We start from the raw sequence: 26,585 nt of genomic DNA, 5'->3' as shown, positions 1-26,585 counted from the left end.
TATGTGTCCCTGAGTCTAAAGTCATTTTTAAAATGTGAGTGATGCAATTTCTTGCATCTTTCATTTAATATGCTGCTTGGTAAACAGTGTTTTAGATTAGTATATTTGTAATTTAAATGAAGACAATACATCAAGTCAAGTCAGAAAAGAAGGAAGAAGTTTAAGGAATGATTGATGCCTCTTTCAGCATTATGCCCTCTTCAAAAAGAAAGAAAAAAATAGGCATAAGGAGAGGGAAGAGGTGGGATTATTGAGGATCTAGTGGGGCAAGGGAGAAAGAGAGAAACTATTGTTCACGGGCGGAAATACACTATTTTTAAAACCACAGTCAGCTCTGATAGCTGAATCTGTTTTCTTCAAGCGCACTAATAAATTCTGCCTAATTCATTTTTTATTCTCTCTTGGGGTCTGCTTGCACATTTGCCTCAACAAAGGAAGCATCATGTTACTTCTTTTAAATAATTGATGGCTCTTGGTCCAAGCCAGCTTGAAGGAAATTCAAAAATAGGTACTGATTGAGTAAATACCCTGCCTCCCCTCCCTGCTCCCACCCGCCATCCCTTATTTATTTTTGCAGCCTAGGTGACTGGCAGTTGCCGATGATGTCATGGCAGCTTTGGGTACACCCAGCACTTAACAGCTCTGATTTCATTTATGTATTTATTTATATTTAAGAAAAGGAGAAGCTGTTAATTGTAAACTGTCTGATGGAGCTAAGAGCTCTTAATAAATCATCAGCAGCCTTGCGTCGTAACAGCCAGGGATGGACTTTTAAGAGGCTGTGGTTGGAACGGGTACCAAGAAAGGCACTGGGGAGACTGGCGTATATGTACTCTCCTCTTCACTGGGGAACGTGGTATGCTCAGGGTACCCGTGGCTCAATGGTCTCCATCGCGTTGGTTGTTTGCAGGCTTTGTCATGCCACCTCTGACAGCAGCGTTGTTTCCATGGAGTAAGTCATTTTATGGGATAGCACGGATTTGCCAAAGCTCTGTGATGTCATTTTTAAAGACCCACCCTTTATGATTTCCCCTTCAAGTTATTCAAAACCAGAGTGGTCTCAACAACAAAGCCCAGCAATATTTTTTGAGCACTTTTCTCCTTTTTTAGCTAGTTTTGGATGGGCAGTATGGTCTTTTTCTGCTGTCTTTACAGCAAATATTGCCACAGTAAGAACATTGTTGGTGTAAAATACTGCATAGGAGAAGAGAGTGGAGGAGTTCACATCTAGTGAGTTTTGCATTCGTACCCTGATTTGCAGTCCACCTGGCTTCATGCCTCCCCAGTTTTCCTAGCAGTGAGTTAAAGGGCTGAAGAAAAGTTTGTGGAAGGTGGCTTCTGCATGAAATTGTTATCCCTTTTAGGTTTTCTTTGTAAGGTATACTGACGTTTTAGAATGTTACTTATGCAATGTTGCATAAGTGATGCTCATCTATAAAAGGGGCTGATGTCTGCAGGAAAAAAATGGGGAAGTTTGGTTGTTTTTTTTTTCTGAACAGGCAAGTCCTACAGTTCATCTCAATAAATTATTTTCATGCATGAAACCAGCGCTCACCTAGTAAATAACATAAGGTCTTCTTGACCTTGCAGTGTTACGTGGGCATGCATGCCATTCAGCTGAACTACTCTAGTGTCCAATACCTTGGAGAAATTGTCAAGTATTTCCTCTGATGCCATGCTTGTGTCACCCACGCTCCCTCGGTGTTCCTTGCTGCCTGCTAACGGCGCTCAGGCCACGGAGCAGTTTGAGTGCCCACAGCCATAGCAGGATCAGGCAGGGCCTTTCCAGCTGGGAGAGCAGAGCACCATCAGGGGCATGTCCACATGAGTAGGTGCAGATGGACTGGAGCGGACTGAACGTGGTTTGGCTCTGGTCTGGAAGCCATAGAGCTATTTAATGTGATGCTGTCATCAGGCTTATACTCTTATTGTGTATTATTGGTAGTGTTAGATCTAGAAGCTCCAATATGAAGACTGATCTGCCGGGAGTATGCCATGTAATTTTTGCCCTCTTTTCCCTCCCATAAAGTGAGTATTGTCTCCAGTGAAGTAAGCATTGTCATGGCAGATAATCTGATTTACAAAGAAAGCTTTCTTTCAGAAATGGAGTGATGGAGCCAGTTCTGTATATTTCGCTTCTTCCCTTCCAGAAATGGACCTCTGGGATCTGTATTAAGGAAACTATAGCATTTAGGGGGGGCAACGTAGAGACGTGAGTTCATTGTTTCTGAGGCATTACAATCCAGGCAGCAAGAGGACGATGCAAGAATGAAGCTTGAAACAGTAGTATTAAAACACGCCTGCCAAAGCGAGGAATAAAATGGCATATTTGGGTTTCTACAGTGTCCTGTACTCTGAGTAGTTCCTCTGACCAGTGTGGTGCACATTGGTGCACAACAATGTGTAAGAGGTTTTTCAAGTGATTGTGAATGCATACACATTGTGATACAAGTGACTGCAGTATACGGAAGCTTTTCTTCTGTGTGGTGCAAAGTTTGGAAGCAGAATTTAGAGATTATTCAAGTTGTCTCTTTATCTGCCAAAAGAAGAGGTAAAAAATTAATTTTGTGATGAGAAGAGCTTAAAACCAGCACACTACCACACTTTGTGTGTTAATAGTCTTTTGCCGTAGAGGGAAATCAAAAACTTGCTGAAGGCATAGCATTCTAAGGTATATCTATTAGCGTGTGCTTAACTCTGTTGCCTGGGAGCTTTTATTAAATGCAATGGCCAGGAAAATTGACCTCACATTTTGTGGTTTTTTCTTTTGGGGTCTGATCCTAACTCGCATCACATACATGTATAAAGCTGACAATTTACTGATTTATCAATGAAAAAATGCTTAGTTGGGAAAAAGGGGAAAACCTTGCAATAACATCACAGCTTTGAAATACAAGCTGCATCAGAGGATATGACTGTGTTATTGGGTGTAATAGGGACCCTTCTATCCATGAACATAATGCCATATAACAAATATCATGAGACAAAATAAAACCAGTTTCTCTGATGGTTGGACTCTTTGGTTGTGAAATGCTATTGCAAGCATTCTGTTTAGGAAGAGAAGCTAAAAGCCTCTCGAGGGTATATAGAAAATGCTGATCTTGAATGTATAAATGGACATATTTTAATCCTTAAGTTATTAATTATTGCTCATGATTAATTGTAATTATTTTATTACTACTCCAAACCCTTGGGTCAAATTGCACACTGAAGTCGGTAAGAAATTTGCTGAAGAATCTCTTCATTTGGTACGTTATCATTATTATATTGAATATGGGACGTTATCAGTTGCGCTTAAGAGACCAACTGGTATCACACCATCAAATTACAGGATATATTTGGGTTGCAGGCGTAACTCCATTTCTTTCAGTGGCATCAGATATTACTGTAAATTTAATGCACAAAGGGAAGGGGAAATAATCCCTTCACCCACAAAGACATAAATTAGATGTTACCCCATACTAAAAAATGTAACCCTAAATGAAACTTAGATTCAGGGAAGTTCAGTGCATACAGTCAGTACATATGCTCTGTTCAAGGGAATGGGAAGTACTTTCAGATTAGTCTGTTTTATTGAGGATTTTCCAGTGGAAGAGCTTGGCACCCTCCTCCCTCTGGCCAGCCCTACCTTCCGAGTGCCTCTCTCTCTCCTCAAGTAACCAGAAGAATCTTTTTCTTTTGAACATCTAGCTTGTAATATACATAAAAGCAGAGTTTGCTTTGATCCTGACAGTGAAACGTTTATTTTTAAACTCGGCCTGGGCTGTTGTCCAGCAATGCTCTTTCCTTTGCATCATGCCCTGGGTTTCAGCTCCGCAGCCTGCCTGGGTGCAGCTGAACCTGCTGCAAGAGGGACCTGGCTTGATGGGTCCTGCTGAGCTCCCTCCCTCTCCCCCCCCATTCCTCCTTCTCCTCTGGTTTTGAAATTCAAATTGAATGCAATTTTCAGCTCATTTGAGCCAGAATATACTCTTGCTGAGCTTCAGTGGCTCTTAAATTCAAACTCGCAGGAGAAAACAGATATCATCTGTCACCGAGGGTGGGAAAGGGTGTCCTCCCCACATTTTATTCATGGGAGGCAGGGCTGCACTGACTAATTCCAGTCTTTCTGACTAATCACTCACTGGCAAACTAATCAGCTAATCGATGCAACTGGTTTCTTGTAGTTTGGTCTCTTTCTGCAGGGTTTTTTTTTAATTTCTCCAGCCTGTTTAGTGTTTATATTTAATGTCCTAGAAGTGTCCTAGCTGGAGTGCCTGCGTTCACATTTGACTGTAGCTGCTTGTCCCTGGTCTTGTCTTCATCACAGACTAATCACTTCAAAGAACTACAGATGAAAATGCCCCAAATTGGATAGCTGGCAGAGAAGAGGTGAGGGGAGAGAGATTTTTCAAAAGAAGCTTAAAAAAATGGAAAGGGACAAAGGGAAAAAAAAAGTGTTAATGCATTAGTTGTTATGTCAGCAGGTTTAGGACCGTGTACATCTATGGGGTACATACCATAGCTACTTACTCTGCCAAATCTGTTTCATATTAACACACGTACCCATATCTCATCAGTCACTTCATGGGAGGTGGTAGTCCTGCTTAAAAGTAGAGAAAATACGACTCCCTATTTTGCCTTACTGCTTTTTTGGTTGTTTGTGTTTGGCTTTTTTATATTCTTTATGAAATATAAAGACTCTTGCAAAGAGGGCCAGCTACTGCTTTTATTGCACTCCTTTACAAACCCCTCTTTCATTTGGTGAAAATAGCATTGGTTTGGAGATCGGCAAACTACTTTCAAAAGGAAATGTTGCAAGAAACAGCAATTTGGTAGGTGTAAGGGCAAAACTAAAGTACAATCTGTGCTAGTAGAGAAAATAGGTTACTTAATCTAACAGCATGATAGCATTTTAATGCTGCTCTGAGCAACATCAGCTTGTTACTGGCAAAAATCCACAACCTGAATTTTTGTTGTAGCAAAATCTACATGCCGTAAAGGATGTCAGAAATAGATGGGACATCTGCAAATGGTGAGAACATACTAAAGTCAGACTGGAAATAATATCAAACAGCATCCTGGTCCCTCAATTGTTTTGTATGTTCTAGAGCCTTGATATATTTCTAAACCTGGCATGTGGTTGGAAATGGCAGTTCTGCAGCTTTCTTGGTGCCTGTTCTTTGTTCCTAATACCAGACAGGGGTTTGTGTAGACTTAGGGCCTGATCCTGTAAACAGTCTTGTATTTGGTATGCTAATGTCACCCAAACTGAAATTAAACTTTGTGACAATATTCAGTTGTCCCTTTGGGCACCTTAATTACTTCCAGGTTTATGTGCTGTAATCCCTAAAAAAATACTTTTTTGATGTGAGCTGAGTCAAAGCAGAGAGCTGGCCAGTCCACGATAGCCAGAGACAGATGCCTTGCACGGAAGCCAGCGCACTGTTATGGCAGAACTTCCGTTATTTTGTCTTAGAGGGTCACTGGCAAAAAGCAGGGGTGAGAAAAGAGGGCAGCCTTAGTGCCTGTTAGGAGTAGCCCAAGCTCACCTTTGGGACACAGGCAGTGGTTAGAGACCTGGATCCGGATCACGGTGGAGTTTAGAGAGGTGACAGGCACGTGGCTGCCAGGGTAGAAGGAATTGATTTCTGGTGGTCTTTATGGTTGTAAATGTTAGCCCTGATGTTTTTACAGTTTCTGAAGCAGGGGACTTTGGAATCTCTTTTTAAATTAGGCAATTAAATTCAGGTTAAGCCCTGTTTTAGGCACCTCGGTGCCTCTCTGAATCTTCCCCTTTGTCTCTAGCGGCTGTTAGACATTGACACTGACCTGCAAAGCTGGTACTACAAGTCTTTATAAAGAAATCTGATATTCCTATGGAAGTTATGATGATGTATGTAAATCAGCTGCCATATCCACACTGTCACCTCTTCGGCTGAAAAAGAAGGGCAAATCATTTCGTTGGTAGCTGCTGAAACCGTCAGCTGCACTGTCATTAATACCCTACCCTCTTTCCTGGAAACTCAATATGTCAGCTACCTGATGTACCCTTCCTCTTCCAAGAATACATCTCGCCATTCCTTCAAATTCTTCTTGAGCTAGGACCTCCCATCTGCCAGTTTATTGTTCTTCTTCTGGCCCATTAGTTTTGCTTCCCATTCTTTTTTCATAGCCTCATGTGTTTTTTATAGTTTTGTCATGTGCTAATGACCAGAGTGTCTGAGCTCCTTACCTTACCTGTAATTTATCCTTCAGGGGCCACACGGCAGCTGAAGCACTTGCACAGAAACTTCATGCTGGAATTTGTATAATAGGAAGTATTTTGCTTCGCAGCAGTGCAAGAGTCGTGGAAATCCATGTGAAATAAGAAGTGCCTGCCTCCTTGCCTTGGTGGATCTCCTGGATCTCACCCCTCTCTGGCACTTGCCCGCCTTTCAGACCACAGCCATCTTCCTTGGTTTGTGTTTGGCCCATACACAAAGCTTTCTGTTGCAGAAGGAAGCAAAACTCTGGCTGATGTCAATGAACATTGGCATTGATGGGATTTTTACTTAAATTAAGTCTCTGCAACTCACCTTTTTGTTGTAGCAGATATTCCTGTACAACTATTAAAAAGCAGCAGTTCCACCTGTAGAGTTTTCCATGTGAGTAGACTCTTGTGCACCCAAGGAATCCTATTAGAGAGGAAGAAAAGACTGGATTGCAAGGCACAAAACTCCTAACATTGTTGTCCTGTCCTATAAAAAACACCTCGTGGTGTGTCTGTGTGAGTTTTGCATATATAGGTGTGTATGCATAAAGAGATACGCTTCATGATATCTCCTAAATAGCGGATTACTTGTTGCTATTTGGAGGTCACTGCCACTGGGTGACCTGCAATTCCTGCTTGATTATAACATGCTCCAAATTCAAATGAATAAATAACTGCCAACCAAACTGTGGGTGTTTGTGGTACTGAGCCTATAATCAGGTTTTTGCATTTTAATTTTGTATCTACTTTTAAGAATACATATGTTAATCTTCCTGATTGGTTGTTATTCTTCTTTATCATTCTATATATATTTTTTGTTTCTTTCTTTCTTTACGATGGTTTGAGAAATTTAGTAGTGTAGGATCAGAACCGTTCTCTTTGAAACTATCTTTAAAAGTGCTATTGACTTTAACAGGATTAGTGGTCATGTTAGGGAGCCTGAGAAAGTGGTCTTATGGCACACACAGCATCTGATTCCTACAAAACAAACCTGGTCAAGTCAACTCTTTCCCCAAGTCATGTTTTGTTCTGTCCTGGCACAAACTAGACTGGGACAACAAATTCTATCACCAAGGAGGCATGACATTAGTCTTGCGTATATTTTCACCAGCCTTTGTATTGCCATGGCAACAATAGTTTTAATTATGGAGAGCCAAAACGGTAACTTGTATATCAGATGGGGCTCAGTTTTCCCTGTGGACAAAACTCTGATTAGCCATTGGAGAAAAGCTTTGTATCTTGGTTTTCCTCCCAGGCTGGATTTTATTCTGTGCATTAACAGACAGCTGCTGTGCTCACGGGGCGAACTTGGAGGGGCTGTGGCCGGCTGGAGGGCTGCTGGACGGTGACCCGGCAGGAGGTGAAGTGACCCTCCTGTCTCGGGGCAGCCTGGCACCGTGGTGGTTTGTGTGTTTAAGAACAGTTCTCTCACTAAAGGACCGCTCGTGGCTTCCCTTTAAACCGCTGGAGATCTGCATATTTGGAAAAGGCTGGTGTGAAGTGATGTCTAATAATCAGCCTTGACAGTCTTCAAGATTGTGCTTGGGGGACAAACAAGGAGCTCCTCTTCAGTAGTAGACATGAACATTTGCAAAGCAGATCCACATCCAGCTGTGACATGGGAAATATGTCTGCCTGGTAGGATGCAGGTCAGGAATGGCTTTCTTTGCAGTGGCAAGGATGGTATTTAAGTCACTTTTCCAAGATGGGGCATGTGAGGGCAGTGACCAAAAATATTTATATCACTCAGGGAATTCATACCAAGAGAGAAAAAAAATTGTTGATGCAAATTAGTGGTGGTTGGTTTTATATATATATATATATATATCTGTTTGTAAATAATCAGTTCTGTGGACTTCTAATGCATTCATTTCCTATTTTGGATGAATGGTGGCCCTTGGTGCTTATGGTAAAGCTGCTTCTGGGTTTGTGAACTTCCTGGCAGTGTCTGAAGAGCAGAGAGGCTGGTGAGGAGGTGGAATGCCACATAACTTTGTCCGGATCTTCTCTGACACGCTGAGATTCCTAGCGTATGTTTTCGTGATTGCAGGTCTGAGACAGCATCGTCAGGAGTTTACGGCCAGAGATCATGAAATCACTGAGAATAAGAGTTGCACACTGTTAAATAGAAATTCAATTATTCAAATGTGGTTTCAGAATGCAGGGGGCTCAGCAAGCATGTAGGCTAATATTTAGACTTGCTGAATCTCTAATCTCACTCCTTACAGATTTGTAACAGCTTTTTTTACAACAAAAAACCATGAGCAGGTATTTCACTGGTAATTGTACTGTTGATTCACCTATACTTTTTGAAATTTAAGAAGTCTTGCCTCTAAGATTGTGATTTTGGAATTTGAGATCATAAACTAAGCCCTCTTATGAAAGAAAGTAAGAAGTTTGCTGCTGTTTTAATAAGATTTTATGGTAAGTATGGCAACGGTAAGTCTGTCAGTCCCAGCTTTGCTGCACATGTGTAGCTCTGTGCTTTGAGACCCTTGAAATGTCTGTTTTTAGGACATCAGCAGGGGGCTAATGAAAAGGCTTTGTTGATTTTAACGAATTGCAAGCCACTGTAGCCAAAATAAATATAATCTGCTTTTTGGATTAGTTGTCACACATGATTTTACCTACTAACAGTGATTAAAGAACCCTGGTGGACCAGAAGCATAGCTGCTCTCTGGTGACTGTTGCTAAAATAGCAATAAACAGAAGTAAATAAAGACAGGGCATTAGTTATCTTTAATAAACAGTGACACTGCATATAGTGTTGGGGGGAGACTTCAGAAACCTGCGTCGTGTACAGCAGTGTCACTCTTCGTGGCGCAGAGAGTAGTGGTCATGTCGGATGTCTGGAAATGATGGCATCACCAAGCTGCTTTCCTTGCGTTAGGGGGCTGCCGACCCACCCAGACACCTCGTGAAAACCTTCGTCACTCAGCAGTTTTCATCCAGCCGCAGACATCAGAACAAAGTTGAAAATGTCCAAAACAGGAAAATGAAGGGAGCGTTAATTGCTTATGTAATTATGCAACCTCCGAGCCACCGTTACTCCATCCAGTTAATGAATGGAAGGCCAGCGCTTGTCTCTCTTATCTTAGTCTTTGTAAACTGATAAAAAGAATTACTTGCCCCTGCTGACATCTTTTATCCCTGATGTTTTCCCAGTAATCAAGGGTGGGTGTGTTTCCTGATCCCCTTCACGTTTGTTGTGAAAGGCAACAATTATAGTTGATGGTATTGTACTACTCCTTTGGACTCACTGTTGCTTTTAATCAGTGGATAGAAGAAACAAAACAAACGAAAGCATGTTCTCTCTTCTGCGAGGGAGTTACTGCTGCAGTACTGAATGTTGGGATCGATTTTAGGCTCTGTCTTAGGGGGAGAAACACCTTACTGAGAGTGGCAGGGAATGGAGGAGTTTCCCTCCATGGAAAGTCAGGGCTTTTGAAATTAAAAAAATGAAGGCATAGCAAAACAGGAGAAATATTACTTTAAGGAAAAATAGGGAGAGGGTCTGAGCTTCCTAATAAATCTTCAACTTGTATTCATCTGTCCCTAATTGTATAACCCTGGAAGGCACATGGCACTGTTCTGCAAGGAGTTTATCTTTTACATGACAGCTAAAAAACTTCAAATTAATCAAGAAAACATCCTCAGGCTTTTTTAGAATTGTATAACTCCTTTTTGATGTATGGAATTAGATTCTTTTTTGGTGTTTTTGGTGAAGTTGTGCAGCAGTTACAATGCACTTCTAGCTTTACAGTCTATGGAAAAAATATTTTGATACCCTGCTCAGGAAGGGAGTAAGACCCACCAAGGACCCATCCTTCTCTTGGCTGGCAGTCATTAGGAGTTTGGAGTCTTGCCCGATGGTGTAATTCAAATCTTGACTGCATATCTTATTGGTTAAAAATAGGAGCCAACTCCAGCTCATCAGTTTTGCTAAGAAACTATTGATTGTGATTAGCAAGCTTAAAAATAATTACCTTGTGTGTTCATTGCTATCTTTGGACATAGTCTCATATTCCTACTGTTATAGAAAGTATTGAGCAGCACAATAGGGCAATTTGATGACTAAGGTGTTACACTGCGTTGGTGGGAGAAGGGTATTGAGCACTTCTTAATTGTTCCATCTCCTGGTCATTAAACAAACACACAACACCTAGACAGGGGAGAAAACCCACTGGCCCTACTGAAGGGTACAAAACGAGCTATCCACCCCTACCATGTTCCCGTGGCAGGACAGATATCCAGGCCTTCCCAGTTTCAATCATCACTCTCTCCACTCAGCTCTTCTTCAGCAGGAGCCACAAGCCCACCCAGCACCACAGGTGCTGCACCCTGGGGAGGCGTGAACAGCTGATTTGCTTAGACCTTTGCTTTAACTCCTGATTTAAAAGCCTGATGGTGCTGGTTCATACTTGGTAGCAAGTTGACCCTGAATGGCTGACTCAGGTGATACCTGTAAGCCTGCCTGCCTCTCTGGAAGCTGTTGTTCATGTAGCAGGAACGGTTGCAGCAAGCAGCTGAATTGTTGTTACTTACAGCACTGCGCATTCAAGTGAACCAGCGTCTACTTCAGTCTGTTGGAGCCTGGGCTGCCTGCTGAGCGTGTGAGAAGAGCTACCTATACCTGTCAGGCTGCTAATGCAGGTCAGTAGCCACTTCAGGGGGCCACCTTCCCCAGGCTTTAACTCTTGAGCACCCTTAGAAAAGCTGGTTTCTTGCCATGCTGCTCCTCTCTGTTGAGAGAGCCTGGGAAGAATAACTTTTCCATTTGAGTTTGGTGTCAGAAGTTGGATGATGAGAACACTGTTGTGTGATGCTATGTCTGTAGGATTTCCCCGCCTTGTTCTGTAGCTTTTGTATCCCCCTATGAATACGTTGGTAATTTCAAATCCTAACACTCCGTGATGCCTAGTTTGTTTTGCATTTTCAATTTGTATTTCTCCCAGAGTTTTACTGTTGTACTGGTTTGGTGCGTATCAGGGTTACCCTCAGCGGGCACTTGATGTGCTGGTGGGGACGTGTGTGATAACATGGGGTAAAATACAAATTATACAGGTGTTTTGCAACCATGGGTGCTTGCTGTGGGGTTGTGTGTATCGAGCAAGTCTCGTTTGCGCAACCAGCTAGTGACCTGGGGGCCGGGTGCAGGCAAACTCTTGAGGCCACTTGCAAGTCATGTGAAACTGTGTGTGTGTGCAGGAGAGGGATTTGTCCCAGTTTTTTGTCTGGTAATGGTAGCTTTTGAAATTGAGAGTCAGAATTCACTGGGGAGGGGGAAATCACTTACTAAGGTGTTTGCTTGTGCAATGGACTTCATGCCAGCACAGGTGGGAGAGGCAAGCGCTGGGTCGCACCAGGGCTGCTGCGCCTCATGTGGATTTGGGGTTTTGCATTGCTTCAGGAGCACAGGAAAATGAAATGCAAGGCTTCAGTATGGTAGCAAGGGAAACTGTGGGCCTGTTTGCTTTCTGTTGCACTGTGCTCTGTGTCAGAGCAGGAGATGCAGATGGACTGCAGCTGCAGCTCTGAGAAAGCCGAGCTGGAGCAGGAGCCCTGTGGGGGTGGCTGAGGAGCCACAGTGAACCTGGTGGGAAGGTGCAGCTCTTCCTCTCGCTGCCATGCAAGGGACGTTGCGACAGCCCTGGAGAAGGTCTGGGCTGTGTGGATAGACAGCAGGTGATGGCACTGGAAAGAAAAAAACCAAAACTTCATTGACAGGAGTTTCTGACAGCAGCTTTATGCACTGAAGGTATTGTCATATGCTTTTTAAGACTAAGTGACTCTAAACCTGTATACTGCAGTAATTTCTTTATAAATAGTGTAAACTCTCAATAGATTCATACACATAAGCTATATATTTCTAAACAATTTGCTGCAAAAATACTCGGGCTGACTGAGAAAAGTATTATTGGCGGAGCTATTTTTTTTTCCCCTCTGTATTGAAAAGGGCTTAGGCTTGAGCCCTTAAATTCAGCATCCTGTATTAGCATGATTCCAGGACTTGCAATGATTTATATAAGAGCTTGAAACATTTTAAAAATATATTTTTCATGTTTAAACACAAATGATAGAACTCTAAAATTTGATCTATTGGGCTATACCAGAGCTAGACGTGAATGTTGTTTCGCTTTCCTGTGGTTTGAGTACCTGTTCTTTCACCCAGGAGACTGCAACATATTTTTTCGTGTCTGGCTGTCTTGGTCTCAGATACTTATGTGCCTGCAACTACTGCAGTTTCTGATTGTTTCACAACACTTCTGGGAGAATATTATTACCTTAAACGTATCGCTGGCTCATGAATACTGAGTGCCTTTCTTTAGCACAGATGAACTTTGACAAGGCTTTTGGCACTTTGTGGGAGGAAGGGTGTGATTTGGAGGAAGTTTACTAACAAATGTAACAAGAGCAATGGCATATTTTGCACACCAACAGGGAACACGGGGCTGAAACCTGACCAGTTTTGGCCATGGAGAAGCTGAGCTAGTCAGAAGCCCCCCATTTGCTTTATTTGCCACACAAATGTAACTGTTATATAGCCTATTGACTACACAAGCAACTTGTGATCTTACGCAGTCATTTTTTATGTTCCATTTAACACTTTTCTTGACAGAAGCAGTGAGAAACGGGGCGAAATATTTCTGCTTGTGTGTAGTTGATGGCTGAGAGTCAACCACAGCCACTAGTCTGGCAATAATTTGAATTATTACAAACACATGAGAAGAGTAAAAAGATGCAGGGCGAAAAAAAAAAAAATTCAGCAGGGACATTTCTTAAGGATAATTTTATTAAAAGTTCATGTTTGAAGTGATGTCATCCTTTTCATTCTCTGTATTCAATTGCCTTTCTGAAGCTTGGCATAACTATTCTGATGTGCAGCAAAAATATTACATCAAAGGTGAACGTTTGAATCCTGGCTGAAAAATAAAACGGAGGGCGGTGGGACACAGAGCAGGGGGGAGAACCCCCAAATGACTAAAAGTTCTTAAAAGTAAGATATAAAAGAAAATAATCACTTCTCTCCCCTGACAAATAGTTCAAAAAGTAGCCAACAGTTTGGATCTGGTATGTCACATTGCATACAAATGAAGAAACTGTCACCATCGGTTTCCTTTGAAACCTTTTGATCTTATCTTCTGTAGTAAAGGGCATGTGACTTGATCAGGGCTTCTTCTCTCTGATACATAGTCAGAGTCCTGATCTACTGAAATATCTGTGACAGGTTTCTCCACTCAATTGATATTTTTTTTCCTTTGCCTTCAGTACCTTTGTCTGTGGTGGGTATGGTTCACCCTTCCCTCTCCATCCAGGAAAACCAAGATTCCTAATTTACTTCTACATACCTCTAATACTTAATATTTAAAAAGCACAGTTTCTGTGAGGTGTTTATATTTTTAATATGAGCTATATTAGTTAAGGTGCTTTAGTTGATTAGTATTTTGGTCCAGAACTTGTGAAGTCAAGGAAAACTTTCCCAAAGGACTAAACTGCTCCTGTGGCAATTGATGGCAAAACTGTCTTTGACTTCTCTACTGTGAAGCCGTGCTGTGAGGGAGAGTTGAAATAGGAACTAAGCCCCAGGAGGTCTCGCTGGGCTCCTCTTTGCAGAGTAAAGGCCAGAACAAAATATTCTTGGGTCCATCTGCTGTCACTGCTGGGCTTTGCTGCCGGGCTCCTGGTGGGGGATGCCCTTGCTGGTGGTCGCCCCAGGGTGGTTTCTCCCCCTGCTGAGACCCCACAGCTGGAGGAACTAGTTTGCAAAATTTGTGAGGCTTGCAGAAAAGACAAAGTTTATACCGATTTTCATATTTTAATTTTTTTTCTCTCTTCCTACTTTTTCTGAGGAAGGTAAGCAGTGATTGAGGTGGCCAGGAATTGTCTCTACCCAATCTCACTAATTAAAAAAAAAAATAAAAAATAAAAAAATGCTGGAGTTATTGAGGCAAAGCAGTTTTAAAATGGGTGAAAGTTAATGGCCAGTGTTTGCACAGGAGGTCGGACTGGGTGATCTCTTTTAGCCTGCAGCCAATTAACCTCTGAGTATTCAGTGTTGCCTTGCCCTGCAGCCTTGCAGATGGGGAGCTGTCTAAGAGAAACCCAAAGATTTCCCGGTCCATAGGAGTGACCAGGCTGGTAGTGGGCTGCCTGCCTGCCTGAGCAGGCTCTGCTCTGTTTGGTTTTCTGCTCAGCTTCTGTCGCCAGCACATCTCCGTTACAAGTAACGAGCTGATAGAGACTGGAAGAAAGCCTGAAGCGTGCCAGCTCGTCTGGGAGGTGCAGCTGGGTAAAGTGCAGCAACAAGTCATTTGCAGTGCTGGTACTGAAAGCTGTTACACAGAGCAATTTTGTTCTTCAGTGATTTTAACACTGCTAGCAATTAGATGCTTTTACGTGGTAAGTGTCCCTCTACACGCTGAGGTGGCTCATGTGTTCTTCAGAGCTGGAAGAAGGTGGTTGTTGGATGCTTGTGCAGAAGGATGTCTTTGGGAGTCCTTCATCATGTGAAAATCTTCTGGGAGAACCAGAATATGTGGGGCCGGTCCACCAGCATGTTCTTTTGTCACTGAACTTCCTCATCTCCTGGTTTAGCAGAGTAGGAGAGCACATCAGGGCATCCTGCTGGGGCCCAAATATGTGCTTCGGATGTTTTGCTTCTTGGCTGGCAAGAAAAGTTAGCTTTGCTAACTTGTCTTTGTTTCATCTAAAGAATTTGGCTTTTCCTGTATCTGTGCTTTTTCCCTTATGTCGAGTGTTGTGTGAGGAATAAGAGCTGGTATTGAATAGTGGTGCCTGAAAACTGATGGGTTTGGTTGCTGAAGGGCCTGACTATTGGGATCTGACAATGTAAATGGCATCCAAATCAAAATGGATTTGCCTTTTATCTGTTAACACCAAAGCAGGTCAGATGGCATAACTATCAGCGTGGGTGAAAAAGCAGTCTTCCCGACGCTCCACAGGACTATCAGTTCAATATATTCTGGATGCTTCAGCCCTGGAGTGTAAATGGCCAGGGACAGAAACCCCAGGGGGTTGCTTCCTTCTGCACCATCTGGAGATGTTTGCTGGCTCCCCAGCGCCATTTATCTGGGGTAGGGGGCGCTGGAGCTGCCAAGCAAAGAGGCCTGCTGGTGGTGCTGAGGGCTGGAAGAAAGTCTTGGATGTGGCTGGAGGTAACAGGCTGCCATCGTGACTCCCCTCTCCCTTGGCTGGCTGGTGGGAGGAGGATGGTGGGGACCTGACGAGCTCACCACTTCCCCACCAAGGAGTGAGGGTGTGATGCTTAACGCTCAACAGCAGGGCTTAGGAGATCCAGAAAACCACCTATTTGCTTTCAAGGCTTACTCTGCAATCAGCGTAATTTCTCATGAGGAGTGAATTTTACGGTAGAACAGAAGGTTGGGGAATGGAGTGTTTGCAAAGGGAAAAATAATTATATTTATAGACTGGGAGTCTAAGACCTTTTTGGACCCAATCACTAAATCTGTCTGCTTTGCATACAGGAGGCAACTTATTGGATAGTTTAAAATGTTGGCTACTTTATAATAATACTAATAACAATTTAAAGATTTTCCCAGCTGTTGGAGGATGCCATTTTTCTTTCATAGGCCATTATGTATGCAAGACCAATTGGTAAACTGCAATGTACTGTTCTGTAATTATTCTCCCCTGTAGCTTTAATGAGGAGATCTGCGTGCAGTTTGATGGGAGAATATACTCTGCCAACAGCTACATCAAAAATCAAGACAGGTGTAATCTGCTTACTGTAGTCTGTGAATCCTCACCATGTGGCTATGTTATCTCTAGTGCATGTTTATAGAAAGATGCTTGTAAAAGGATTTAATTTAATGGAATAATGGTAACTGACACTATGAAAATGAAGGGGCTCAAATAATGTGGTGAGCAGTCATATAAATACTAAAGTAGATGATTAAAAAATTGCTATATTACGTCATTCAGCTAACATCATATGAAAGGAAAATACAAATTAAGCCATGTTATGTACTAAAAGAAAATGCATTCTTTCTTACTAACCTAGTCTTGGAACAGACCTTGGAGAAAACATAACATTTTGGACTATGCACGCAGAGATGCGTGCCCACTCCTGCAGTTGCGCTGGTGTGGGCAGATGTGCATGCCTATTGCTGGAGCTCTGCATGGGCACGTTTCCAGGACTGGAGTCCTAAGAGCAGAATATCTTTTAGAAGGCAGATACTCTGCTGAGCTGTAGCCAAAACCTGCAACTTTCTCTCAGGTGGAAGCATAGTTACGTGATGAAAGGACCGGTAGAGACTTCAAGAACCCACTCTGTGGTGGGGAGGCTTAAAGATACTCACACATGATGTGCCTTTGTTTCCTTACCTGTACAGGAATGACAACAAACTATCAGTAGAAAAGCAGCGAAATAACTTACTGTTTTGAAGCCTGTTGAGAAAAAGGAGCATCTCCTTGCTAGCAGCAGTTATGCAAGATTGTTCGATTGGAAAGATAGAATTATTTAGGCAGAACTGTGAATCTAGCTCTTCTTTTCAGAGGCTGAAAGAAATAATACCCAATCACTTGGTGGATGTGATTTATTAATTATCAGTCATTCTTAATCACCTGATACTGACATATATCTAACACGCTGGAGAGTTTAATATCTGAAAGAATACTTACCATGATTTTTCTCAGTAGTCCATTTTTAAGTGCTGGGGGGAGATAATGTGGTGCCAGCACTTAGGTATTGTGTTTCTGATCCTCTATGACTCTGTCCTTGAACGTGGAGCGTGAGTGCACAGAGGATGGCAAAAAGTTCATAGCAAGAGCTATGCTAAATGCTGCCGTGCTTCTCGCTGAATTGCTTGAAAGCCTTTGGCTGATAGAATTTGGACATCTTGTGACACTTGGATATTTTTTTTTTTATATTTAACCTTTTTGATGTTAAGGTAAATGGATCTGAATTATTATCCATGCCAAGTATAGTGAAAGTGCATGATCGGGTGTATTATGTTACTGCATCAGGCAAATGTATCTTAAAAAAAAAAATGCTACTGAAAAGCACTTCTGTTGGGGAAAGATGGGGTTGGATGGGAGTTGGGCATCGCTGTTAATTATTCTTATTATGCTGATCTCGCTCAGGTTTTGAGTCTGGTGATTGCACTGACAAAGGAGCAGCCTTGATTTCTGCACATATGTTACAGTTACTTGTAAAACTGGGCTCACAGATTGCTCTGAAGCTTTTACTGTTCCTGCAGAACATTTCCGTATTTCCAGCAGTTTGATCACAAATGCAGCATCTCTCTCCTAATGCTGTGCAGGTTGATAAAACAGTTGCCGAGCTGGAGTCCCTAAAGAAATTATTAATTATCTGGTTAATGTGCATCAGGCTGTGGGAGTGTGAGATTAATCACCAGTGCTGGGATGAGTTGCTGAAGTGGATTTTGGTTTTTCGTCTCCTGTCACTCGGTAATGGCTTTTCCTTCCTTCACCATCAGGTGAACAGGTGCGGAGGTGCTGTATTTTCATTTTCCTGTAGTCGGTAACAGCCGGTGACCAGGAGATGCCTTTTTCTCAGTCCTGCTGCATGAGCAGTTTACAACATGGAGCGCTACCTGCTCTGGATGTTCCAGCTGCGGGAGGTGCTCCGGCAGCACAGGACTGACCTGGGCCTGACCAGATAAACACATTTGAACACAGGCGCTTGGGGAAGGGTGCCAGGGAGGAGTGCTGGGCTGAGCTGCAGCTGGCTCTTCTGTATTCCCCAGGTCTCACAGGGGTTGACTTGCATTTGGATGTGGAATCGCAACTTGACTCCTATTTTGAATGTATTTATAGTACCCAGAATTTTTCGGTAAGTGAACATTCAGCTTGCCTCCTTTGTTTAATATAAACAAAGGAAGAATGTGCTCCTTTATTGGAAGGTTACAGGAGGTTCTTCTAGCTCAGTCTTCAGTGGTACCAGCCTTAAAGCCAAAGGACTGCATAAATATTCAGCCATGGGAGAATGAGTCAGACTCCTTCCAGTGGTGGATCAGTCAGGGTGCTCAGCTGCAGTGTTGCAACACTTGTCCTGCCCCGTTAACTGCTCTTAACTATCAACAGCTACATCAGAAATTGTTCAGTGAAGCCCTGATGTTCTTCCAGAGGTCCCTACTGGATTACATACGCTTGTACCCCTCAGTGCTCTGAAAAAAAACCCTGAGGAGTAATTTGTCTTTAAAATTTACAGTGGTGTTGCTACATGAATCTTGTACGTGAAGCCGTAACAGCTCTGCCTCTGGGTCAGGACCATTGGCTGGAAGAGTCTTTTGTTTTAGTGACTACTGGTGAGGAGAGGAAGGACGGTGGGATGGAAGGAGCTACATTGTATGCATCTAAAGCAGACGGTTTGCCTGAGGCCAGGGGAGCATCTTCTAGCTAAGAAGGGAAAAAGTTGTAGACAACAGCACAACAGTTGCTCCACTAATACGCATTGAGGGACAGAAGTAGGGTTTTGACCTCTTTCTATTTATAAAGTCTAGTCATTTGAATTATTTCATCTCTAACACAAGTGCCTTTTCTCCCTGAGGAAGTCGTGTAGATGACCACAGCTATTGAGACACTGAGGTGCATGGCACTTGAGACTGGAGACCTGTTTTTAACCTTCAACTTGACTATGTTGTATCAAGCACACACTTCTCTGACGTGAACATGTGGGTATTGGCCTTCTTCAGCTTATGGCATTTGTTTCTTCTTGGCTGAACTAGTGGTTTTCTTGTCCCTGGTGAACTGAAAATTTTTCATTGCCTTGCCACTTCAAAGCAGGCAGAAACATACTTGTATTTGAGATTGCATCGCACTACTTCATCGCTGAGCTTTTACTCCCCATGTTGTCCTATCCTGAATCCCTCTTCAGCTAAAGATGTTACCTTGGGAGGGGAGGAGAGGTGTGTAGTCCTCAGAGAATTTGCTTTTTATAATAGCAATGTGCTTCAGTCTGGAATCCCTGAACAGCCCCATGGTGGCATATGCATCCATTTGTTCGGCAGGCTATGGTATAACTTGCCATTAAATGTAGGTGACCTGTTTGTGTTTGAAACCCCCTAACCAGTGAGTCAGCACAGCAGCAGTGGGGTTTTAAACATTAAGTAGTCTTTGGGGCTTCAGACTGAGTGTTTGCATCAGAGCTGTTTGGGTTTCTGCTCCTTGTAGAGCTTCCTGAGCTTGTTGTGATAAGTAAAATCAAGTTTACTTTAAGCTCAGCAGTTCCCAGCACTGAAGAGATAAAAGGGGGAAAATAAGACCTTTAGGAGACAAGAACACTGTCTTGATGAGAGGACTGTGTGGGAATGCAGGTCACTCCTTTCTGCATGACTTTGATGGTGATGTGCCCGTTTCTTTATGCATGGTTGTGTGAGGGTGCGTGCAGGTGGGCTTGCCTGTGGTGGTGTAGAAGTCATGCAAAAGGAGTGTAAAACTTCCTTCAGTGTAGGAACCATAAGGGCAGTAACTCGCCAGACTCTTCTGTAGCTGTTGATCTCTGGTGCTTAAAAATAAGTAGAATAGCAGACTTTCAGAGGAGTAAATTGTGCAAATCCATGCCTAATTTACATGTACGATCACCTTGGCTGCTTGTACAAATCAGGTAATTGCGCATGCAAATAGCTAATTAACACAATTAGCTGATCTGCTGATGCAGTCTCAGGATCTGTAAGTGTGTACTAGCCATGTATTCATCATGTATCTGCAAACCAATTGTATGAAAGAAGTCTAAGCCCTCATAACCATTTGCAGGTGTGGGGAATGGCTTCTTTTTTAATATCGCAGTTTTTTGGCTTTGGGATGGAGAAGCGTCTAATGGGGATCCCAACTGTTATTGCAGTTGGGATCCAAAATCACTTAGGTTTATTGGAAAAATTTCACTTCAAAGTAGCAAGCTGGCATCACTGCCGAGGCACACTCCCAGCACTGCAACCCATGGCCGGCTAGCCGGTCTGGTGGCACGGAGGCTGCAGTCGTGCCCATCTCATATAAATTGCTCCACGTGAGCACAGGGCTGTGCTAGCTTTGGCCTATGGCTTCAGAAAAGTACCTGTGAACAACACTTGTTAAATATCTACTGCTTATTATTTTTAGATAAGCAAAATATTTCAGATTTTAAAGCTGCCTGCCTCCTCCTACCTTGGTGGGAAAGAATTTACTGAAAAAAAAAAAAAAAGTTAGAGAGTGCGTCTCTGGATTTCAGCTGTTTGTCCAACTTAAGAGCTCTCCTCCTTAGCATTTGACTGCTGAACAAAAATACCCAGGCAAGTTTAAACAAGTAAGGTGTCAAAGTTTTGTAGCTGCATCAATGGACACGAATTAAGAGTCCAGGGATTTCAGAAGTGTTGTTCCCATCTTTCTTTCTATTATTTTTATAGCTGTTATGGGATGGACAGACACCCTTAATCATAGTAATTATGTATATTTTTAAAGCAAACATAATGTGAACTTGCAATCAGTTCCTACAAATAATTTGTCGTCAGCATTTGTGGCTTCAGGTTGAGTCTGCACAAAAGTAACAGCATAATCTTCTGAAAGCAGGTATTTCTTGAACTACCTTTAAAAAAAATGTTTCCTAGTTATAAAATAGAAAACTGAAGCCTGTGTATTAGACTCGTGACTCTGCTTAACATCCCAATTGCTCTCTGAATTTCCTTTCTTACAAGTGTAGTAGCTTTATTTTAAAACAAAGATGAAATATGCCAATACCACATAACTAGCCAGGATTCAAATCCTAGCAAAAGGCTCATGTCCAAGACCACACCACTGTGTTGTCTTTCATATTTCTCACATAGATGTCTGTGGGATGTAGAGTTTTCCTTACTCAGGGGACTTCAAAACACATTGAAAAGCAATGAGTTAGATGCTGATTGTGCAGGGACTGCGCTGGCAAAAGGAGCGCCTTGTTACATGCTCCACAGTAACACTCTCGGATCCTTAAAATCTGCTCTGTGAAGGGAATTTAATGGGGCCGGGAAAGCTGGGATGTGTTGTTTACTGCTGTGAAATGTTTTACTACCATTTAGGTAGCCACCAGACAAAGACCTAAGGGACTTCGGTGTCAGACCTTGTGTGAAAAAAACATATTTCTGGTAGAGCTGTGCCCATCTGGTGGTAGGTGGGTGCAGAGTTGAGTGAAGAGTGTCAGCCCTGAGGGGGTCGTGAGATCCCTCCCCTGAGGGTCAGGGCGTTTCTAAGCAAGTACAGGGAAAGCCCCTCAAATGTAGAACAAACAGATAAAAACCTTCTTAAAGGTACATTTTTAAGAAAGCAGAATGAAAAGTGTAGTGGAGACTTCCACGCTTCTCTGCAAGGTACACTGTGAAGAAGCATAAAGCCTGTAGAGAGCCTCTGTCAAGTTTTGTGGTGATGCTATTCAAGGTGGGAATTAACACGCACACCACCACATCACACCACCCTTCCCACCACCCTTCCCCTTCAAAAAAAACCCAAAACCAATCTAGAAAACAAAACAAAGCCCAAAGAGACAAGAAGTCCAAGTCTTGGATGCTAGTTGGCATGCTGATGCCTGAGAGCGCATCCAGCCCGCAGCTCACTCTTACCAGCCTCAGGGTCTGAGCCCTGGGAACAGAAGGGAGGAATCTTCTCCCTCTTCCAGCATGTGCTTTGCAATTATGCATGGAGTGACGAATAATGATTAGCAAGGAGCTGAGGCCTCTGTGCTGTGAAAGGGAGCTGGGGAGGATGGCTTTACTCCTGGCCATGCCAAGCTTTCACCTCTGCTGCTTGCTTGGTCTTCAAAGGAATGGTGGTAGCTGTGTATTAAACGCTTTATTTAAAACTTTGTTTTGACAAAACCAAAAGCTTTTATGTTTTTATAACCAATTATTTTTCAATTAATCTTAAAAATTAAAAAATAATTTGCTGTAAAAATCTTTCCCATTATTGATCAGCCAAATTTCCTCATGGGTGACCTGGAATTGAAAATTAATGAAAAATGAGCAGTCTGCTTCTAAAGGCCAAACAATGAGACTTGGGGAGAAAGAAAACTGAAAGTAAGACAAGTAAAGTTTCTTTAGCACTTCATGTTGGGACACCTTAAATCCTGCTTTTAGCAGGTTGCAGAACCACTTGCAGAATTGGGGCCGAGGCTGTAAGATGCTGAAGTGCCTCGTAGAAGGAAAAACTCCACACGTCTGACCTGACACTGGCTGTGGGCTGTACAGTGTCGGTCAGAAAAAGAAAGAGCCATCTATTAAACTGTTTGGAAGTGGGAAGAGCAGACATCATACTTGGGTATGGTGATGACTTCTACACTTTTGGTTAGTTGAAATGCTGTTAATATCTATGAATACAGGCTTAAAGCCTTTTTTGAAACCTTAGGAATTACCTGTCCCTTAAAATGAGACGGCTCTTTCTTTGGCTGATCTACAGCCTATTGAATTCAGTGGGAAAACTTCTACTTGTGCTGGGATAAAGTTCCCAGTCCCTGCTGTGTTTTAAGGACTAAAGGAAAAGGCAGGGTTTGTGTGCTCTGGAATGGCTTGTGAGCTTCTTTCAGAAAGGATACACCTGCCAAGCAGGGAAGCAGCACCTCTGTTCCTAGGCATCTCACTTGGAAAGTCCTAAAAGTTGATGGTATTTTCTCTCCAGTTACTCATAGACATTAAATAAACTGAAAATGCAGTATTGATGCAAGTGCCAAGTTGCTGCAATGTGCAGATGACTTTTCTCCTTGGCCTTTCCTGTCGAGGACCGTGGTGCCGGCCAGAAAGATGGCTGATTGCCTTTGCCCAGTCGAGGGATGTTTGAGGAACCGCTGATGGTTGAACTCCTCTAAAATGGAGCTGATGATTATGAAGAGGAGAGACCAGTGCTAACAGTTGGTAACAACAGTTTATCTAAAAATATGTGCCTGCAGTTCAGGAGCCTGCTTGAAATATCTCACATTGTGATGTCCACAAAACATGATCTGCGTTATCTCTAGGGGACGGAAGACTATATTCCCTTCTGGCAAGAGATGGCTTCCTTTGTCTTGCAGCCCACAGCCTTTTGGTGTCCCTGGACCTGAAGGCGGTAGCACTTGGACTAGTCTGTTCTGCACAGCATGTGGGAGCGTGTGGCCTCAGCAGTGCGAGCCTTGGTGAGCATCCTAGCGCTGGCTTCCAGGGAGCTTTAAATCCCATTTGGAATCCTGGGTCTCTATCTTTCAGTTTCTTTGTGGCTGGGCCTTGCTTGGGTATTTTTATTAAAGTCCTGTGACGAAAATTGTGACGAGTGGCTTTGTGCCTCTGGCACAGTGGAGTGCTCTGCAATAATGGTGTTAAGTTTGTTCCCCCCCCGCCCTGAAAAAAAATAATCTAGTGGAGTCATGGAGAGCTATGCAGGGAGTTTAACGCAGTAGTCTGTTCATCTTGGTCATTTCAGGCTTATTGACGTTCAAAATCCAGTGTTCTGCACAAGTGCAGAGTTAGTCTGTGCTCCAGGCAGGATTTTCTTGTGGGATGGTCTGAAATGGTTATGTGGGCTTCCCCACAACTTCCCAGTCACGTGTCTGGTCTTGTGCACTGAGCGCGTGTTTGTCCTCATTCTTGCCTTCCCTGTCACAGCCACAGGGTCTCTGTTTACAACACAAACAAAATGCTGTGAGAGTTGTTTCCTTTGTGGAGAGGATGAGAGAAGAAGCAATATCTGAGAGATGGTAACAGTTCCACCGTGTGCTGGTACTGGGGACAATGTGGTGATACTTCCTACCACTTCTTGATCCCCATTTCCATGGAATATATGCTGTTACACCCTTCAGAAAGCGAAGGAAACGTGCCTTGGAACAGACAAAGAGAAAAGAATTGTGTCGTGTCCTGCAGTACCTTTTATTTACGGAGTCTATCCTGGGAGCCTCAAAGCATCGCTAACTGTAACAGGAACTCAGAAGCACAATGACTGAATTTTTCCCAGTGAATCAACAAGCGTATTGTATTGACATCTAAGGTTTGAGGTCTTTGTATATCCCTGGTGCAGGAACGAAGCTCCCAGATCAGCTGCTGCTGGTGAGGAGACGTAGATGCATTATTAGGGATAACTTGGTTTATCTCCTCTGACACTTTTCTGATATCTCTTGATCATTAAGGTCTGGATTAAGTGGGAAAAAACATTACTTGCACGGACGTTATGTAGCTTACGCTTCAGATCTTTTATGAGAGAGTTTGGGTGCTTAATGTCTTCTAATTCAAAAAGACAAATCAAAGTCTTGTGTACAGCTTCCTTCTGTCAGGTGCCGAGATGGGGGTTAGGTGAGTGCTAATAACAACCCTGGATATTTGAAAGTCACACTTCCAGATGCATTTAATACAGTCACAGATAAAACTCACTGAAGAGGAAGGGGTTTTTTTGGGGGGTGGTTTTGCATTTACTTGGTGGGTTTAATGATGTTTTAGAGTGACACTGAGAGTAGTATACCTTGGGAGAGCAGTCACCTGTATCTTCTTCCCTGTGAACCTTCATCATTTTTGTGAAACGCTGCTGTGTCAGGAGCTTGCTGTACGTTCATCCCTGGCATTGGGGGGAGATGGCTCTCCAGCAGTGGAGTGGGCAGCGTTGCACAGATGAGAGAAGGTGCTTGGCAGATGGCAGGTATTAAGAGAACAGGAAAAATAGGTCTGTGATGTGTCTGGCTGCCCCCAAACCCACGTTGATTTTCAGAGAAATATGTGGGGGTTTTTCAATATTTTGTTCCAAATTCTTACTGTGCTCAAAATGTAGCTATTTATTAATATAAATTAATGGTTTTTATCTTGGCTGTGCAACAGAATGCAGAAATCAAATGTTTTTGTCTTTCAGCCTGACCAGAAGTGCCTGTTCGGGTTTTACAGGAGCTGAACAGGTGTTCCTGGTCCCCCTGAGCTGATGAAAGATCAAGGAAACTATTGCATTGCTGTGCTGTCATAGTAGGAACACCATAATAACATTGGAAGACCCGTCCTTGGGACTGATGTATTTAGCAGCCCGATGCACCCTAACCGGGGCAGTCCTTTATTTATCCAAGTTTGTTCCTCTTCAGCATTTTTCATCTGAGGATTACAAAAAGTGGACTTTACCCTGTGAAGCTGTTACCCTAACTGTTTATGGATAGAGAACTGAGGCTAAGATAAACTGTGACTTCCAAAGGTTACCTCACATGCCCGTAGCACAAACAAGGAGCTGTGTGGCTGTTTCCTGAGCTGCTACTTTTTCTCCACACTTTCTTTGCCCACGTGGGAAGAAATTAATCTCTACACAGGGTCTAGCACAACTTTGCATAAGCAAGGTTCACTTAAATTGTCGAGTGAGACCTGTTGCTGGTGCTGCACAGAGGGGTGGATTGGTTGAGAACTTTGTGGACCGCTTCACAAAAAGACAAATGGCCACATGGAATTTGATTTATGGAGAAACTGCTTCCAAGGAGAAAGCAGAACCTCAGCATAAGTAGATCTGCAAACTAATGACGTAAAAATAGCTTTGATAATAAAAAGCTGGTAAATAAAGGTCTGGTAGCAACTGGGATGTATGTGAGAGGCAAGCTACGTTGATCTGAGTTTGGAGGAATTTATTCCTTCACAGAGTTCCTCTGGTTTAACTCGGTCAGTGCTAGGTCACTTTCAGTTGAAGAATATTTATTTGTAGAAGCCTAAAGTCATCTTCCTGTAAAACAAAACAAAAAAGCCTGCCCAACTGCTGGTTCAGGCTTGCTCAGAATAATCCAAATTTGTTTTGAAGGACTTTGGGGATATATTTGCTTCTGAAGATTCCCATTCTTCTGTATTTTCTTTGCCAAGTGAGTAATTAGTTACTCCTTGATTATTGCTTATCACTTTATACTTTTTCGTGGAGACAGCAAGGGACTGTGAGGCTGGTAATAGCTATGTTCACATCACCTTTCTTTCTCAAACGTGGTTTTATTATCTTAAAACTAAGTGGGAGTGAAACAGTTTTAAGTTCCTGTACTTTTTTTTTTAAAAAAAAAAACAAACAAACAAAAACAACCTGGAACCCTGAGTACTTTCCAAAGCATCCTTGGTAAGTACCAGGAGTGTGTACTCTCATTTTTCTTGCCTTAAATTGCTACACCCCAACAGCGCTGATCCACATCTTTGGACATGCAGACTTGACTTAAGTGGTCTTAGTCTCATTTTCATCCCATTGCTAAAAATTTTCTTTAGTCTTTTCAGATGTTCCTAAACATGGCAACAAGCGTGTGGCTCTGCAACAGATGCAATTCTTTCTAGGTCTCTGGGTAACATTTTAACCTGTGTAATGTTCACAGCATAGCATCGTAAGTAATATTCCAGGAAATACGCTGCTGCTTGTTAAAAAGGATAGGACCCCAGAGATGCCTTTAAATATGCCTGTA

The 26,585-nt window shown here is 42.8% G+C and overlaps 1 protein-coding gene across 15 annotated transcripts in view; it reads left to right on the top strand.

The window, feature by feature from the left end:
* Positions 1-26,585, top strand: part of ESRRG (estrogen related receptor gamma) — a 406,419-nt gene that overhangs the window by 104,295 nt on the left and 275,539 nt on the right. For 2 of the 15 annotated variants that reach the window (XM_037406051.1, XM_037406046.1), the window contains exon 1: positions 11,473-11,990. The exons of 12 other annotated variants lie outside the window; for them this stretch is intronic. The gene's annotated coding sequence lies outside the window, so the exon portion shown is untranslated. Of the gene's footprint in view, positions 1-11,472; positions 11,991-14,560; positions 14,633-26,585 lie in introns of those variants that run through there. One more of the 15 variants, XM_037406054.1, reaches the window with a different exon arrangement.

This window comes from Falco rusticolus, chromosome 12 (genome assembly GCF_015220075.1).
Source record: "Falco rusticolus isolate bFalRus1 chromosome 12, bFalRus1.pri, whole genome shotgun sequence".
NCBI lineage: Eukaryota > Metazoa > Chordata > Aves > Falconiformes > Falconidae > Falco > Falco rusticolus.
Note: the sequence above shows the minus strand (reverse complement) of the source record. Positions and strands in the feature narration are given on the sequence as shown.